Raw genomic sequence first — 19,039 nt, forward strand, 5'->3', positions numbered from 1 at the left:
GCTCTGCAGAGCAGTTTGTAATGAAAATCTCCATTACCTTTTTACTAATTTTATACCTTGACCTGTTAATTACACTTAGAGCACGTTTTTGACCAAAGGACTCAGGTAGTGAGTCAAATTTCCGGTCCACCGTTCACCGTAACTGTTCTGGGGTAGCCAGGGCGTTACATTCTTGGAGGAGTTGGGCTGATTGAGTTGCTGAAGGCTTGTGCCAGGAGGCAGGCCCACGTTTGGAGCAGCAAGGAAGAGGCGTGGTGCGGCTCGAGGAAACTTTGGGCATCAGCTGAAGGAAATGCTGAACGTGGGGCTGTTGGGAGGATGTGGGAGGGGAAGCTTGGCTGGCTGGCTGGCTGTGTGGGCTTGGAAAGCCCAATCCGTGGCTGGGCTTGGAGAGGCAGGCGGTTTGGTAGGAGAAAAATGCCACATTTCTTAGCTTTTTTCACAAAAATGTCACTCTTTATCATCATTTTTATTGCTTTTCAAGAGCAAATAAAATACAACAAATTCCCTATAAAATAAATATAAATTAAAACTAAATATTTTCAATAATAAAATATATAACAAAAGTTCCATGAAAATATTAATCAAAACTTAATTTACTTTAACATTTAAGCTCAAAATTGCATCTTTTTACTCTTAACTTAACAATATTAATTTCAAATAATTAAACTACAACATATTATAATAAAATATCTTTAAAAACATATAAAATCCTAACAATTACAATAAGACTAATAAATTAAAAATGACTTAAAATCTTAATAAGTTACTTAAAAACTCAAAGATTAAGCAACAATTAGCATAACAAATGTGGTAAAATGACTCTATTTTGTAGAGTTATCACACCCAAAACTTAAAGTTTTGCTAGTTCTCAAGCAAAAGAAAAATTAAAGCATACATTTTTTTTTTTATTATTGGTGATATAAAATGGATTTTCTCAAAAATTGCACAATGAAAATAATTCTAAAAGATTATTATGGATAAAAGTTAAGCTTATGTAATTAATTAAATTGTCAATTTCGCTTTTGAAAAGAGGTTTTCATTAAAATTATTTTTCACTTAAACTTATAGAAAATAAGAGTGTTCTTGTTATTAAAAATGTAATTTTTTTTTTAGGAAAGGAAGAAAATATATTCAATCAACAATCACAAAAACAGGTACAAAACCAGCAGTAGCAAACCGCTACAGCCAACAACAAGAAGGAAAAGTTAAAGGGAATTTATAAGGCCAATTACATCTCTTTCTCGTTTCTTAGCCTTAGTACAATTAATTCCCTTAACTCTAGCTTTGATAGCTAATCTAATAGATAAACTAACTACCTTCACCGAGCTACAACACAAATCAAACACACACCTATTTCTATTACACCAAACAGAATAAAACGTTGCTGAAAGAATAGCATTCCACACCGAAAACAGCAAGTCAGGACAGGCTTTGGTGCACCAAATCTTCCAGGCTTCAATGTTAGAAGGCCAGCCACTAAAACCAGACCAGGAACTAACATCCTGCATGATTTTCTAAGTAAAAGTGCAGTAAAAAAAGAGGTGTTGATGGGTCTCAATGGCACTTTCACAAACAGGATAGTAATAAGAGGCCAGCTCCAATATTTTCCCAAGATGATCTTGAGTGAGAAGGTGATCATTCATCGCTTGCCAGGAGATAAATATGTGTTTCGGGACACATAAACGATGCCATATTGCAGAAGCATATTGAACCGAGCTTGCTGTTATAAGAGAAAGATAAAAAGATTTCGCTTTGAACTTACCTCTTAACCCCGAAAAAGTAACAGCAGCACAATCAATAACATTTCTTAGCTTCAAGAATTTCCGAAAGTACCAGCTTGTGTCATGTTTTACAGGGACAGACCAGAAACTTTGACCTTTAAGGTAGATCGAATCGATCCATTTGACCCACAAACAGTCCTGTTTGCTTGAAATTTCCCAAATGTGCTTGGCCATCATCGCAATGTTCCATTTCCTACCTTCAAAGAAGCCAACTCCTCCATACTTTTTGGGAAGACAGACTTGTTCCCAAGAAGTGAGGTGAAGCTTGCTCCGATACCCTTTTAACCCCCAAAGAAAATCCCTGCAGCTTTTATCAAGGGCAGCAACGACTTTTTGAGGTAAGATGAAGATACTCATCCAGAAATTCCTAATACCAAGAAGGACTGAATGAATGAGTTGGGCTTGGCCCGCAAAAGAAAGATTCCTGCTCGCCCAAGAATGGAGGTTCCGCTGAATTTTATCAATAATTCCCCCACAGTCTGCAGCTCTCCACTTTGTAGGTCTTAGATGTACTCCAAGATACTTAAGCGGGAAAGAGCCTTCTTCCATTTGAGCAATCTCCAAAAATTGAGATTTACAGTCATCATTAATGCCTCCAAAGTATATATGAGACTTTGTGTTGTTAATTTTTGTTATAAGTAAAATTGACCCTGTAATTAAAAACAAAGCTGAAAAATTATTCATATTTTTAAGAGAACTAAACTCAAACTCAATCAATATTTTTATCATTGAAAATGAAAAATATCACAAAATTTTTTTTTTGAATTTTTTTTTTGAATTTTTATGAAAATGAACAATTTTAAATATATTTTTTTACAATACAACAAAATAAATATATATATATAAATATTTTTTTTTCAAACAAACATAAATAAAAACAAAATTTAACACAAAACATAAACACAATAAATCATACTCCCCTTAATGATAATAACCATATAAACTCGATACCCCCAAACTTAATGTAAGCATTGTCCTCAATGTCTCAAAATATAAATATAAATTAAAATTGACAAGAGTTTAGAGTTGAGAATGGTCATACCTCGATATGGTGCATCGCTAAGAGAGTAAAAGATACAACAAACAAAAATTAAATCACACATAAAACAAACAAAACAAATAAAACACAAGTTATCAAGATCAAATAGGAATCAAAGAGCATGGTAAACAGGGTCCTCAAGGAGGATTTCCTCCACTTCATCGGTTTCAATTCTAAAATGGTTTTAATTTTTGTCCATTAACTTTAAATAAATCACCATTTTTAGGATTTTCAATTTCAATAGCTCCATGTGGAAAAACAGTACAAGCATTGTAAGGACCGAACCACCTAGAGCGTAACTTTCCCGAGAATAAATGCAAATGAGAGTTGTATAAAATGACTTTCTGACCTGGAGAAAAATCTTTTCTCAAAATATTTTTGTCATGTTAAAATTTCATGCAATCCTTACTTTTTTGAATAGTCACACAACAAGAAAAAATGACTTTTACTTCGGTTTTTAAGCTGGATTTACTTCGGTTTTCGCTAAAATTTGCAACCGCAGTAGTTCGGAGCGAAGTAAAAAGTAGTTAAAAACCGAAGTAAAAAATAGGCTTTCTACTTCGGTTATTATGTAAAAACCGAAGTAGAAAGTGGGGATTCTACTTCGGTTTTTACATAATAACCGAAGTAGAAAGTGAGGTACGCTTCCTTGTAGGGCACTTTCTACTTCGGTTATTATGTAAAAACTGAAGTAGAATCCCCACTTTCTACTTCGGTTTTTACATAATAACCGAAGTAGAAAGCCTCCACCCTTTTTTAATAATTATTTCTAATTATTTTTAAATGGCCCAATTGTATTTTTATATATATATATTTTTTTTTGCCCTAATTTTTTTTTAAAGAGTCTAATTATATGAATTTATAGTTATATATATATATATATTTTTACAATTGGAATTGATTTATTTTCATTTAATTTATAACAGAAATAAAAATCACAAAATTTATGCACTTAGAATTAAAATTCTTATAAAATTAAATATTTATACATTCACATAATTGTTAAGTAGGATAACCTAATCATTCATATATACATTCACATAATTGTAATTAAGTAAAATAGCCTAAACATTTATATATACATTCACATAAAATTAAAAGTATGTATAAACAAAATAGTCTTGCTAATAAGTTTAAGTCATCAACCGGCTTAACTATTCTTGTTGGATTGGCAAGATGTCCTCCCGACCCTTGGCGACAATTTGACTACTAGTAACTTTGTCATTTAGTTCATTCTACGAAACAAACCAATGATAGATTAAATTAGTAACTTGTAACAACACTTAAAAAAAATTCCTACTTTGCTTTAAAACACTTACAACTCTTTCTTCAATTTTGTTGTCCAAATTATCTTCGACAAGAGTCTTCTTCGTTTCTCGCGCTCTTATCCAAATTTCATATCCATCTACATCTACATCTTCCACTCCTAGTTCTTTTTTCTAGGACATCAAACATAATTGAAGTTTAATTATTAAATTTTCCTAAGTCTAACAAAATTTCGGCAGCATAACAACTGCATTTTAACATCTCAAAATTTTTTAAAACCTGTAAATAACACACAAAATATCTCGACATAGTGTGCGAATTGAAAAAGGAAAACAATTAATAAAATCTATAAAAAATTGGCAGAGTTTCCTTTGTTTTTGTAGCATATACCAATTTTGTAGTTATATATAAATTCAACACAAACAAACACAAAATCAATATACATAATTCCATCATTATATCACCGCCAACAACAAATTTCCCAGAACCTACTTCACTAAAGTAAAACATGCATGATTTAATTCTAATTTTATAAATAAATATTGCAATAGTAATAAATAAAATTTAAAGATTACTCACCTCCAATATTACTCTTGAAGTCACCCAAAATCAATACCAAATTGTCAACTAAATAAACAACCCTACTAAAAAGCTTAAACAAAAACAAATAAAAATCAATTACATAATTAATTAAACTAGTTACATAATCATCAAACAACATATCAAGCTAGCTAGTTATAGAAAATAAAAAACAAATGTCACTAATAATCCAAACATTTCAAGTTATAACATTGGCAACAACATTACCTATTGAAGCTATGTTTAGAAATTTAAATAGCAAGTCATAACAATTATTAAATTTACTAATATATATATAATTAATAACATTATATAAAATAACAAAATATATAAAAAAAATATAACACAAATATACTAACAAATAAGTATTAAATTCAGAATAATATAAAAAAAATTAACACAAACAAAGTTTTAAAGTAACAAACCTTCTTTGATGCTCAAAATAACCTCTAAATCAATATTAGCAACTCTAAAACCTATATATAATAAACACATTATATCTATAAGAAAAAAAATCTGAAAATAATATAGAAAATAAAAAAAATCATACAAACAAAGATTTAGCGATTTATACCTTTTTTGAAGCTCAAGAACTTATTTTAATGTAAGAAAACCAGTCAAAGTCCAATAACAATACCCATTTTCGAACCCTAAAAATACCCACACCCAAAGTCTTTATTTTCTCCCTCAAAAATAAAAATTGAACTAATATTTCTGTTTTTAAGTAAGAAAAATAGTTTCAAATGGTGAAAAAAACATAAAAAATGGTATATTTAGTGAAACCCTCGTGGGAGTACGACAACAATGGAGGTTTTCTGGGTTTGGCGTTTGAGATTTTTGCTTCAGAGAGACGAATGAAGGGCGAGAGCTATATATTAAGGATATTAAAACTCTTTTACTTCGGTTCTTATATAAGAACCGAAGTAGAAAGTACCATTTCTACTTCGGTTTTTATATAAGAACCGAAGTAAAAGCCTTCAGGGCCGCATTTGGTTTGCTCAACTTTTCACTTCGGTTTTTTCATAAAAACCAAAGTAAAAAGCCCCAATATAGTGTGCAAACCAAACATGACCCTTGTCTATTTTCTATTTTAACTTCGTTTTTTTAAGAAACCAAAGTAATAGTCTTTTTTTATGTACTACCATTCCCAAAAGCGAAGTAAAAACCCATTGAAAGGCTTTTACTTCAATTTTTTTATATTCTATGTGTAAAAAAACGAAGTAAAAGCCAATATTTCTAGTAGTGTCATATGCATCATTCCTAATTTCGTCTAGTTCATTTAGTTGAAGCTTTCGTTTCTCACCTGCCTTGTCTAAAGAAAAGTTTAACTGCTTAATTGCCCAAAAGGCTCTATGTTCTAACTCAACAGGTAAATGACACGCCTTCCCATACACAAGTATGTAGGGTGACATGCCAATGGGTGTTTTGTACGCGGTACGATACACCCATAATGCATCAGTGAGTCTTAAGGACCAATCTTTCCTAGCTGGATTCACATTTTTTTCTAAAATGTGCTTAACTTTCCTATTAGACACTTCAACTTGACCACTAGTTTGTGGGTGATATGGTGTTGAGACTTTATGTGTAATGCCATATTTTTCATCAAATGTTCAAATGACTTATTACAAAAGTGTGTACCGTTATCACTAATGATAGCACATGGTGAACCAAAACGGAAAAATATATTTTCTTTCAAAAATCGAAGCACAACTTTGTGGTCATTAGTGTGACATGCAATAGCTTCAACCCATTTAGACACATAATCAACTCCAACAAGAATATAAAGGTTACCAAAAGAGTTAGGAAACAGTCCCATAAAATCAATGCCCTAAACATCAAATATGTCAATAATAAGAATACGATTTAAAGACATCATGTTTCTTTTAGTTAAACTTCCTAACTTTTGGCAATGTTCACAAGCTTTATAATAAACATATGTATCATGAAAGATAGTAGGCCAATATAAACCACATTGTAAAACTTTAGCAGCTGTTTTCTTACCACTAAAATGTCCTCCACATGCATGATCGTGACAAAAAGATATGATTTTAGATTGGTCACAATTTGGAATGCATCTTCTAATTATTTGATCAGGGCATTATTTAAACAAGTAAGGATCATCCCAAATAAAATTTAGATTAATCATGCTTAGACCAATGGGATGGAATTTCTTCAGTGACCAAATAATTAACAATATCAGCATACCAAGGCAAGGAAGAAACATGCATCAATTGTTCATCAGGCAAAATTTCAGTGATAGGAGTGGAATCATGTATTGTTTCAACAACTAGTCTAGATAAATGATCAGCAACAACATTTTCAGATCCTTTTTTATCACGTATTTCTAAGTCGAATTCTTGTAAAAGCAGGATCCAACAGATCAAACGAGACTTAGCATCTTTTTTTGACAAGAGATATTTTAATGCAGCATGATCAGAATAAACAATGATTTTAGGCCCTAACAAATAAGATCTAAATTTCTCCAATGCAAAAACAACAACAAGAAATTCTTTTTTGGTTGTGGAATAATTTAATTGAGCATCATTTAAAGTTTTGCTAGCATAGTAAATTACATGAGGTATTTTTTCAAGTCTTTGTCCTAAGACAGTACCTATAGCATAATCAGAAGCATCACACATTATTTCAAAATGTATTTTCCAATCACGGGGTCGAATAATGGGTGCAGTAGTCAACAAATTTTTCAATTTTTCAAAGGCAACATTGCAATTATTATCAAAGACGAAAGTATTTTCTTTTCCAAGTAAATGGCATAAAGGCCGAGAAATTTTGCTAAAGTCTTTTATAAATCTTCTATAGAAACCGGCATGGCCTAGAAATGATCTAATTTCTTTCACAGTTTTAGGTGGGGGAAGTTTTGAAATAAGATCAACTTTAGCTTTATCAACTGCTATTCCCTCAGATGAGATTACGTGACCTAAAACAATTCATTTTTTAACCATAAAATGACATTTTTCCTAGTTAAGCACAAGGTTTTTTTCTTTGCAACAAATTAAAACAAGTGAAAGATGGTGCAAACATTCATCAAATGAAGAACCAAACACAGAAAAATCATCCATAAACACTTTAAGAAATCTTTCAACCATGTCAGAAAAAATTGAAATCATACACCTTTGAAAAGGCGCAGGTGCATTGCATAGCCCAAAAGGCATGCGAGGATAGGCAAAAGTCCCGAAAGGGTATGTAAATATAGTCTTTTCTTGATCTTCTGGGGCAATGGGGATTTTGTTATATCCTGAATACCCATCAAGAAAACAATAATATGCATGGCCAGCTAAACATTCAAGCATTTGATCAATAAATGGTAATGAAAAATGGTCTTTTCTAGTAACATTATTTAGCTTTCTATAGTCTATGCACACTCTCCACCCCGTTTGTACTCTAGTAGGGATCAACTAATTGAAGAGTTATAGAGGTAGGTTTTAGCTCACTAAGACCAAGTTGCTTATAAACAAAATAAGACAATAAATTCACACTAGCACCCAAATCAAGTAAAGCCTTGTTAATAAAATGATCACCAATAATGCATGAAATTGTGGGACACCCAGGATCTTTATATTTAACAAGACTCTTATATTGAATAATGGAACTAGCTTGTTCAATTAAAAACGTCTTTTTAGGAACATTAGTGTTTCTTTTAACAGTACAAAGATCCTTTAAAAATTTAGAGTAGGCCAGAATTTGTTTAATGACATCTAAGAAAGGGATATTGATACTAACTTGTTTAAAAACTTCTAAGATGTCATTATATTGGCCGCATTTTTTAATTGGAAGTAATCTTTGTGGGAATGGGGCTTTTGGAATGAAAGGATGGATTGAAGTTTCCTTGTTTGAAGAGTTATTGGCATTAGAACTAGAAGGCTGACTCTTTTATTTTTCTTTTTCTTTTTCAACTTCGGGTATGTAATCGGGTTTGACAATGTTCTTTCCGGACCTAAGAGTTGAAATTGATTTGACTTCTCCATTATGACTAGACTTTCCTATCTCATATTGACCTTTTGGATTAGGGATAGGTTGACTAGGGAATGTTCCTTTTTCTCTATCAGCTAAAGCAGTGGCAAGTTATCCTACTTGTGTCTCGAGTTTGATAATTGATTGAGATTGATTTTGTAGGATTTGTTGAGTGGATTGCATATATTGTTGTAAAGTATTTTCTAAGGAAGGTTTCCTTTGTTGAGGATATGGTTGATTTTGTGGGGCATGAGTTTGGTTTTGTGTGTTGTATTGGTGCCCTTGATTCATTTGAGGTTGGTTTTGTCTCCATGAAAAGTTCAGATGGTTTCTCCAATTTGGATTGTAGGTGGATGAAAATGGGCTATCATTTGGTTTCCCATAAGAATGAAGAGCATTGGTTTCCTCAGAAAAGGCTTCTTGGTAGGAAGGACATGATTGCGCATTATGGCAAGGACTAGAATATATAGAACACACATCTTTTCGTGATTGTATTGGAGAGTTTATAGTTTGACTTATGGCTAACGCTTCTGCTTTTCTCGCTAATTTGTCTAAGGATGTTCTTAAGTCTAATTCCTCTTTTACTTCATACCTTCCTTCTATTTTTGGTGAATTAGTTGACCTAGACCTAGGATCAAAATAATTCCATTGTTGTGAATTGAAAGATAAATCTTCAAGGGCGTCCCATGCCTCTTGTCCTTGAAATTTTAAAATTTTTCCAGTATGCATAGATTGAATCATTTGACGATTAGAGGGGGTCAAACCATCATAAAAATATTTTACAAGTCTCCATTTTTCAAAACCATGATGAGGAAATTTTAATAATAAATCTTTTAATCTTTCCCAACATTCATAAAACTCTTCATTATCTTTTTGAAAAAACTCAAAGATTTCTCTCCTTAGACTATCAGTTTTAGACATAGGAAAATATTTCAGCAAAAATTTATTATAAAGTTGATCCCATGTAGTTATAGACCCCGTGGGAAGGGAATTTAACCAAACTTTTGATTTGTATTTTAATTAAAAAGGGAACAATCTTAGTTTGATCGACTCATCATAAATTTTTTGAAATTTAAATGTTGAGCAAATTTCTAAGAAATCTTTGACATGCATGTAAGGATCATCTCTATCTAACCCATAAAAAGATGACAACAATTGAATGATTGATGGTTTAAGCTCGAAATGGGTAGCAGAAGTGGTTGGAAGAACAATAGATGAAGGAGCATTAGATGAAATAGGTGCAAAATATTCAAGCAAAGTTTTTTCAGGCACAACATTTTCATCAACAGGATTAGCAATTGGTTCCATGATGCTAAAATTTTTACTAACACTTTCAATTTCAAAAAAATATAAACGTCTTTTTACTAATCGATTTTTAGAGTTACATTCCCAATGATGCATACAATTTTCACAAACAAGGCAAAAAAAAAAAGAAAATCTCAAACAAGCAATTTTCTGATGTGGAAGATCAGTTAAAAATCGCAACCACAGAGCATACTTAGGATTTTTAGAGATTTCACAACAATATAATTCTTATGGTTTACTTGTCCCCAGACCTATTTGATTCCACTTACTCGTACACTACTAACAACTCCCCAATGTTAATTAGTAGAGGCGGATTGAGAATTTTGTTCAAATTTCCTTTAAGCAAAAATTGCTTATGGTGACAGGACAAGATTTAGTTTCACTTTTTTTTTTCAAGTATTTTTTTCACAATTACACTAAAATATGATAAAAGACAAAGACAAATAGGGTAAAATTAAATAAGACTATAAAAAATTAGGCAAGAGTAAGGAGGCATAGCATGCCATCAACCATAACAAAAATAAGGTAAAAATTAGGAGGCACAAGTGCCATCAACTAAAACATAAGATAATAGACTAGGAGGCAAAATTGCCATCAACTAGTAACTTGAAAAAACAAAATAAAATAAAAACTACAACAAGATAAATAAAGAAAATTACAACAAATGTTAGGAGGCACAAGTGCCGTCAACTAAAAAAAAAAAAAGATAGAAATATAAGCAAGTGTTTTTTTTATGGGTGGTAGAACCGTCCCAAATTTTCTTTTTATCTTTTTTTTTTAGTTTTATATAAATATATATTTTTTATATTTTTGTATACATAGTTTTTTTTTTGTTCTTTTTTTTTTAAGTGCGAAAATTAAAATAACTAGTAGAAGAATTTACTAACCTTGAGATCAATTTCGTTTCTTTTCTTCTTGCAACTCCCCGGCAACGGCGCCAAAAACTTGATGGACCCAAAACGGGTATGTTTTAAAAATTTATACTTGCAAGCGCACGAATCATATATGGAATATAGTGTTCGTGTAAGTACGAGATTGAACCCAAATGAGTTGTCTAAAATAAAAAGGAAAACTATTTTAAATCAAAATTAATAAATTCTAACCTAGCTCCAAAGATTGATGAGTTTTAATGTTATTGTAAATCCTAAAATTGGCATATTTTATAGAAATATCTTTTTATTAAAAGATCAATTGTTTGTTTCACTTTATTGTGTTTTTCGGAATTAAACTTTCCATTTCTTGTGATTTGTGGATTATTTACATTCCTTATTTAACTTTATTTGATTATAAAGGGAAGTAATATCTTGCAAATATTCAGTACTTACTCAAAATCATTATTGGAATATTTGACATTATATTTTCATGCAGCTCAAGAATTGAAATTTAGGAAAGTGAATCTTTAATGTCATTAATTGTTCTTTCTATTTTGAGCATGTTTTCGATCCGACACAGGTCTGAGCTGTCTCCACCAAAATCGTATCTGTCGGATAAGCATCTTCTAAAAAAGGCAATTCTTCATCAATCAAGAATATCTTCAATTATTCTTGCCTTTATTAGGAGATTCTTTCTCAACCTTTATGAGCACAAAAAAGGACTCTATAAATAGAGCTCTAAAGGCAGTGAGAAAAAGTGAACTCTTAGATGCATAATTTGTGAGTGTAGTGTAATATTTGTGAGAGTTCCTTATTTGTATTCAAGATCATAGTATTCACGTGATCTTGTAGAAATATGAGTGTTTAGATTTTGTGGTGAGTTGATACCACGTTCATGAGTGAATACACATTGTAATTTGAACACAACTTTTATAGTCTTCGGGAGAAGATTTTTACAAGCCTTGCATCGGGAGGATGCAAGCACTCACTGGCCATTGAAGGGAGTTCAAGTGGTTGAGCGTTTCAATCAAGATCAGATTAGTGAAGAGAAGTACAAAAAAGTTGCGGCAAATCTCAAGAGGGAGTCTTGTTTTGTTTAAGTCAATATTTTGTACTTGTGATTCTTTATTAATTGGTTTTATTCTCTGGGCGTGGCCCCAAGGAGTAGGTTATCCGAAATGGTTTCTGAACCTTGTAAAAATTCGTTGTGTTCTTTATTGTTTTGCACTGTCTTTTTATTGTGTTCAGTTTCTGTCGTGACAAGTTCGGTTTCTATCCCAATAGAACTGTAATCTGTTTAAACAGTTAATTACCATTCCGCACTTTAATTAATTCACATGGTTTAATTAATTTGGTAATTACTAAAAACGGAATTTCAATTGGTATCAGAGCAGGTCACTAAACTCTTAGTGAGATTTTGTGGTTTTCCGTTTGTTTTGTTTCTTGTGAAATGTCTATCTTTGTAGAAGGAGGATCTATCACTCGTCCTCCATTACTGAATGATACAAACTATCCATACTGGAAAGTAAGGATGAAAGATTTTATCAAATCCCTTGATGAAAGGGCTTGGAGATCAATATTAACTGGTTGGACACCACCTGTTGAGACAGATTCGAAATCCGGTAAGACACAGGTAAAATCTGAACTTGAATGGTCTAATGAAGAAGATAAATTGTCAATTTATAATAATAAAGCTTTACATGCAATTTTTAATGGTGTTGGTGAAACTTATATAAAATTGATTTCTTCTTGTGAGTCTGCTAAAGATGCTTGGGAAATCCTTCAAACTAAATTTGAAGGAACCACTAATGTTAAGCGATCTAGGCTTGTAATGTTGACCACTAGATTTGAAAATCTTCGCATGTTTGAAAAAGAAACCCTCATTGAATTTTATGAAGAATTGTCTGACATTGCTAATGAATATTTTGCATTAGGAGAAAAGTTGTTTGACTCTGTTTTGGTTAGGAAAATTTTTAGATCTCTTCCTGACAGGTTTCAATCCAAGATCATAGCCATTGAGGAGGTAAAGAACCTTGACACCTTGAAAGTTGAGGAGTTGATGGGATCTCTTCGAACTTTTGAACTAAATCAAAAGATCCGCTGACAAGAGAAACCGATTGTTGTGAAGGAGAAATTGGTTGCCTTGAAATCTTCCAAAGTGAAAATGGAAAGCTTAGATGAGGAAGATGATGACGAAATGATCTTGTTATTGAAAAAATTTAAGAAGTTTATGAAAAAGATTGGTAACAAGAAAAACATGTCTAAATCTTCCAAAGGTAATAATTTTTCAAAACTTTTTGAATCTACTAATAAATAGGGTATTCAATGCAGGGAGTATGAAGGTTTTGGACATATTCAATTCGAATGTGCCAATACCTTAAAGAAAAATAAGAAGGTCATGGCAGTCACTTGGAGTGACCAAGACTCTGAAAGTAGTGATGAGGAAGAAAATTCTAATCTTGCCTTAACTTCTGTTTTTTCTTGCTTACCTCTTTCTGTGCAGGTGAATGAGAACTTTGTTTGTTTAAATAATACTATTTCAACATATGAAGGTTCCCATGGTGATTCAGATGAATCCGATTTGGATGAGGATTCCTTGAAAGAATCATACAAAAACATGTATGATCAATGGTTGAAAGTATGTTCAGATAATCGTTTGATGGCAAACAATAACAAAGTTCTCAAGAAGAGAAATGAAGAACATGACTCTCTTGTTAAAAAATATGAAATTGAGATTGTTGTTAAAGATTCTGAAATCAATCGTTTGTCTAATGAAATTGTGAAATGTGTAAAAATGCTTAATCATTGATCTATGGTTTTGGATGATGCTCTGCTTGTAGGTCAAAAAACTTGTGGTTTTTCTAGGTTAGGATCAAATAGATCTAAACCTAAAGGAAAAACAATTTATATTTTTGGAAATCTTCCTATTGTTTCGACAACTGACCCTTTTGCAGGAACAACTCAAACTCATGTGACATCATCTTCTCAATCTATCACAAAACATGAGAAACAGACCAGAAATTTTGAGAATAAAAAAACTGGTCATTTTATTCCAATTTGCAATTTCTGTGGAGTGAAATGTCATATTCAACCTAAATGTTTTACCTTGATGAATTTTTCTTCAAAAAAATTACTTTAATCATCATGATAATTTGAGACAAATGCCCTTAAAGAAAAGGATACGACCTAAGAAAGTCTGGGTGAATAAAAATGAATTCAAATGTCTTGTTGTCTTTACTTGTCTTAGAACATGTGCTTTTAACTCTTGGTATTTTGATAGTGGTTGTTCTAGGCATATGACAGGTAACAAAAGCATACTCACTAACTTCAAAATTTTGAAAAATGGGGAAGTCACATTTGGTGATGGTAAGTCTTGTAAGGTACTTGGTAGTTGCACTCTAAATTATGAAAGACTACCAAGGTTGCAAAATGTTCTTTTGGTTGATGGACTTAAAACTAATCTAATTAGTATAAGTCAAATTTGTGACCAAAACTTGCTTGTAAATGTAACACCCCAAGTTGCTAATAAGGTTTAAGACCTTGTTTAAGCATGCCTGGAGGGCAATAAGTGAATTGACATGATATTATATGAATTTGATTGAATATGTGATTAGAATACATGAATATGTTGTATATTTATGCTTGTGGGCCCCGTTTGTATGTTAGGGGTAAACTGGTAATTTTAGCCCGTTGAGGGCATACATGTGATAATTGTATTATGTGATTTGTACCACGGGAGTGTGGTGTTTTTATTGTGATGCACGCGTCGAGACGGTCCTAGTGAGCTAATTAGTCTAAAAGTCACAACGGGATTTTGTACCCGGCTCGGGAGGAGCCTAGGGGTACTTTGGGAATCTTATTAGTTGAGTTGAGAATGAGTGGTTTTGGTTATTGGTGTTTGAGTAACCCGAGTAACCATTAGTTACTGCTGAGGGTAACAAGTTTAGATGGAAATTGGTAAAATTGTAATTTAGGAGAAAGGACAAGAGTGCCCTTGAGGTTTAGTTAGGAAAGGATTACTATGAAGGGGTAGAATGGTCTTTTGGCAGGGGGTTTAGACAAATTTCAGCTGGGATATAGGGGTACTCGGTTTAGACACTTAGTCATATTATGGGTTTTGTTAAAAATTGAGAGAAGAAAAAAAAAACTAGAAGAAGAAAAGCTAGGGCAAGAAGAAGAAGAAGAGTAGAAGGGGCTGAAGTGGGAGTTTAGGAGGAGAATCAAGGGAGCTTAGGGGTGAATTCTCCACTTGAGGTAAGGATTTTATGCAATTTTATGGTTTGTTTCTGTTTTGGTTTAAGGAATTGAAGCATGGTTTAAGTTTTGAGCTATGGGTTTAAATTTTCTGAAGTTGAAATCAAAGGTGTGGATTTTTGGGTGTGACTGTGTTTTTGATCTTGATACTAGTGTTTATAGGTTGTTAGATGGTTCATTTGAAGTTTCAAATTGATCTTGGGGTTTAGGTATTTGTTTGGGATGATTTGGAGAGGTTGTAGCTCGAGAAAAACGCAAGAGAAAACCCAGAAATCTGGGTTCGCGAAGGAGCGCCGCAACCCTGTTCTTGGGCGCCGCGGCGCGAGGTTGCTTCAGGAAATGGCCTAGCCACTGGGCTCCGCGACCCTTGAGGGGAGTGCCGCGGCCCTAGGCCATTTTGGCAGCCAAAAATTTGGGTTTTTAGGGCTTTTGCCCGGGGACACAGGGGATGGTTCCGATGTATTGTTTTAAGGAATTAGAGGTCCCGAGAGTATGGGATTGGTCCCGGGAAGTGGTTTTGGGTTTGGTTAGTATTAAAAGTGTTTTATGTGTGTTGTGACTAGGTTTTCGGAGAGGCTCGTGCTTGTGACCTTGGTGCATCGGAAAGCTCGGGATACAAGTAAGAAAACTGTAGCACCCGAGAACAGGGCATGGGCCCATAGTGTTATTGCAGGGCATGGCCCCAGATTGTATTACGTGCTAATGTATAACCTTAAATGAATTATTATATGTTTGACTGATTATTTCGAGATGTACTATATGTGTGATTATAATGAAATGAACGGCTAAGGCCGAGAGCGGCGAAGGCTGAGAACGGCCGTTGGGCCGGAAGTAACACTTAGCACATGGAGTGCTTATAGTCAGGGTGGGACCCAATGGATACATGCGTTATCCTTACGGTAAGGATCGAGACCCCAGGCTTTGGTAAGGCCTCTGGGGTGGCATGGCCGTGTTTGTTCAGTCTGATGGTTTTCCTGTTTATCAGTGGAGTATATGTTAACTATATTATATGCATATGTTATTTACTGTATGAGTTTTCTTGCTGGGCTTCGGCTCACGGGTGCTCTGTGTTGCAGGTAAAAGCAAAGGGTCAGTCAACCAGCCATGAGTATGGAGAGCGTGGGGGCGGCGCGTACATGTTCGGCCTGCCCGACTGCTTTGGTTGGGGGCATTTTGAATATGGCTGTATTAACTTGTTCTTTTGATAGGCAATCAAGTGTAAATCTATTTTTGAGTTGTAAATATTTTATAAACCTTATTTTTGGGATCCCAGATGTTGATACTTAAAGTTTTCAATGAAACTAAGTATTTAAAAAGATTACAGCCTTAACTTCTGGTTAGTCACACTTTTGGTCTTTGAAAACCTCGTAGAGTCAGTCAGTTGCACAGTTGTGTTTTAAACTCACTTAGTAACGGCTCTAAGGTATTAGGGCGTTACAGTAAATTTTTCTCATGATAATTGTTTTGTGCTTGACCAAAATGGAAATTGTGTTTTGAAGGGTTATAAATCTGTTGACAATTGTTACACATCATCTCAATCACGCAGTTGTCACACAAACACAAGGAGTGATACTAATTTGTGTCATGAAAAACATGGTCATGTGGTGTTTGAAAATTTGAGAAAAATTGGAAGTGTGAGTCATGTTCATGATTTACCGAATTTAGGTAAATGTGAACCATATTGATTGGGAAAACATTTGAAAATGTCCCATGAAAAATGTTTCAATGTTGGAGTGTGTGCTCGCTTCCAAGGGAACCCCATGGAGTCTCATGTGTCTGCTGTAAAAAGAATTATTCGTTACATAAATAATACTCTTGATTTAGGCATTTGGTACTCCAAAGAAACAAATTCTAACCTTGTGTGTTATAGTGATGTAGATTGGGCAGGAAACACTAATGATCGCAAAAGTACAAGTGGTGGTTGTTTTTACTTAGGAAACAATTTGGTCTCCTGGCATAGTAAAAAACAAAACTCCATCTCCTTGTCAATAGCCAAAGCTGAGTACATTGCTGCTGGAAGCTGTTGTACTCAACTTTTGTGGATGAAACAAATGTTGGCAGACTATGGGTTTGATATTAAAACTTTCACCATTTTTTTGTGATAATACAAGTGCTATTAATATCTCCAAAAATCCTGTTCAGCACTCTCGCACCAATCATATTGACATTTGTCATCATTTTATTAGGGAACTTGTTAAAAACAAAACATTGATTTTAGAATATGTTGAGACTAACAAACAAATTGCAGATATTTTTACTAAAGCTTTAGACACGGTCAGATTTGATTCCCTCAGGAAATCCTTGAGGGTTTGTTTTATTTGAAATTGCCAATAAATTGATTATCTTGCCTTGCATATGTGTTTGTGTAAATCTCTTGTCCTATTTGGAAGAAATTTGATGAGCATATTTTTTGTATTTTAGAAAATGAACGTTATAAGTCTTATACTTTTTTTGGAATAAAAAACCATATTTGAAAAATTATAGACCAATTCAATTTATATTTGATCAAATCATTATGTTTGTATGAGCTTTCCTTAATCCAGTTTCTTTTTCAGGCTCCATTTTGGAAAAAAGCAACCTATACTGATGTGTGAAAGCCGACATTGAGTAAGTTGGTACCAGGTAATTAGCAATTATATTGGAGGATACTCTACCAGTGTAAATGGCTACCATCAGTATAAGAGTTATAACCTCCATTATGGTTACAATTTGAAAAAGGCTACAATTTCCAAATATGGGCAAACCCTAGCTTTAAAAGGCCAAAAAGAAACACCAAATTGAATATACATGCACACACACATGCCTGTTGACTAGACTGTGTAAGATGGTTGTAAGACTCATACATATAATGATTTGATTAAAACATGTTTTGTGATTGGTATATTTTTCGAATTATGGTCACTTAGTATTTGATTTATAACTCATTTCTCTAATTTGTGCAAAATATGATTATCTTGTTTCTTTTGAACAGGACTTGGCATTTACATGGACACATATGGTATGAAAATTTACATTCTATTTTTGGCAATTAATATATATATATGATGATAAAATAAAATCTGTTTTGGACCGTGTACTTAAAAAAGGTTTGAAAAATTAATTGATGCACTTTATTTGTTTTATCTCAACATATTCAAAATCATGCAAAAAGTTTCCAATTTTGAGGTGTGAAAGAATTTGTTTTAATAAGGAGATATTTTGGCATAAATCACATTAAATTCGGTTACCCATTTTTGGTTACCCATTTTCGAACTTGCCTCATTTGTTACCCGAATCCTCCATATATTCGGATTCACTTTGGCTGTTTAATTCTCAGTGTTTTCTTGTTTTTCTTTCTCGCTCACTTGTACCCAAGTTATTTAGGTTTTTGTTCTTTGTGTGTCTCCGTTTGTTTCTCTTATAGTAGCCATGAAGACCGAGGAGCCTAACACCCCTGCTGTCCCGACTACTCTCGCTTCTGTCTAGACAGGAATTGCAAGTCTCTCCGAGCGGTTCACTCTCATGGAGGATACTCAACGCCAAATTCTTGCTTCGTTGGCCATTATCAAAGCATTCTCCACTCCTGCTCCATGACGGTTACCGTTTCGTTCGATTTATTTTTGTTTGCATGTAAAAGAACACTACCTGTGTCTTTCTTTTGGTTTCGTTTCCTTTGTTCTTTGGAATTTTCTTAGATACTGAGGGGGGAGAGAGAGAGTAACTCTATTTTTGGTACTTTGCTTATGTTGTTTGACCTGCTGTTTCTCATTGGTTTTTGTTAGCTGTTTTATCTTGTGCTTTGGTTATTTTTGGCAGGGGGAGTCATTTTGTGACTTACTTGTGTTTTGCAGGGATCTTTTAAAAATAGATATGCTTTGTCTATAAAATTGCCAAAGGGGGAGATTGTAAATCCTAAAATTGGCATATTTTATAGAAAAATCTTTTTATTAAAAGATCAATTGTTTGTTTCACTTTATTGTGTTTTCCGGAAT

General features: G+C 33.2%; 1 non-coding gene across 1 annotated transcript; it reads left to right on the forward strand.

Moving 5' to 3' along the window:
• The first annotated feature begins 9,436 nt into the window (after positions 1-9,436).
• On the forward strand, positions 9,437-9,543 carry LOC133802873 (small nucleolar RNA R71). The gene has a single exon (XR_009877620.1). It is a non-coding gene; the product is annotated as a small nucleolar RNA R71 (small nucleolar RNA).
• Positions 9,544-19,039: the final 9,496 nt, after the last annotated feature.

The sequence above is a fragment of the Humulus lupulus genome, chromosome 9 (genome assembly GCF_963169125.1).
Source record: "Humulus lupulus chromosome 9, drHumLupu1.1, whole genome shotgun sequence".
NCBI lineage: Eukaryota > Viridiplantae > Streptophyta > Magnoliopsida > Rosales > Cannabaceae > Humulus > Humulus lupulus.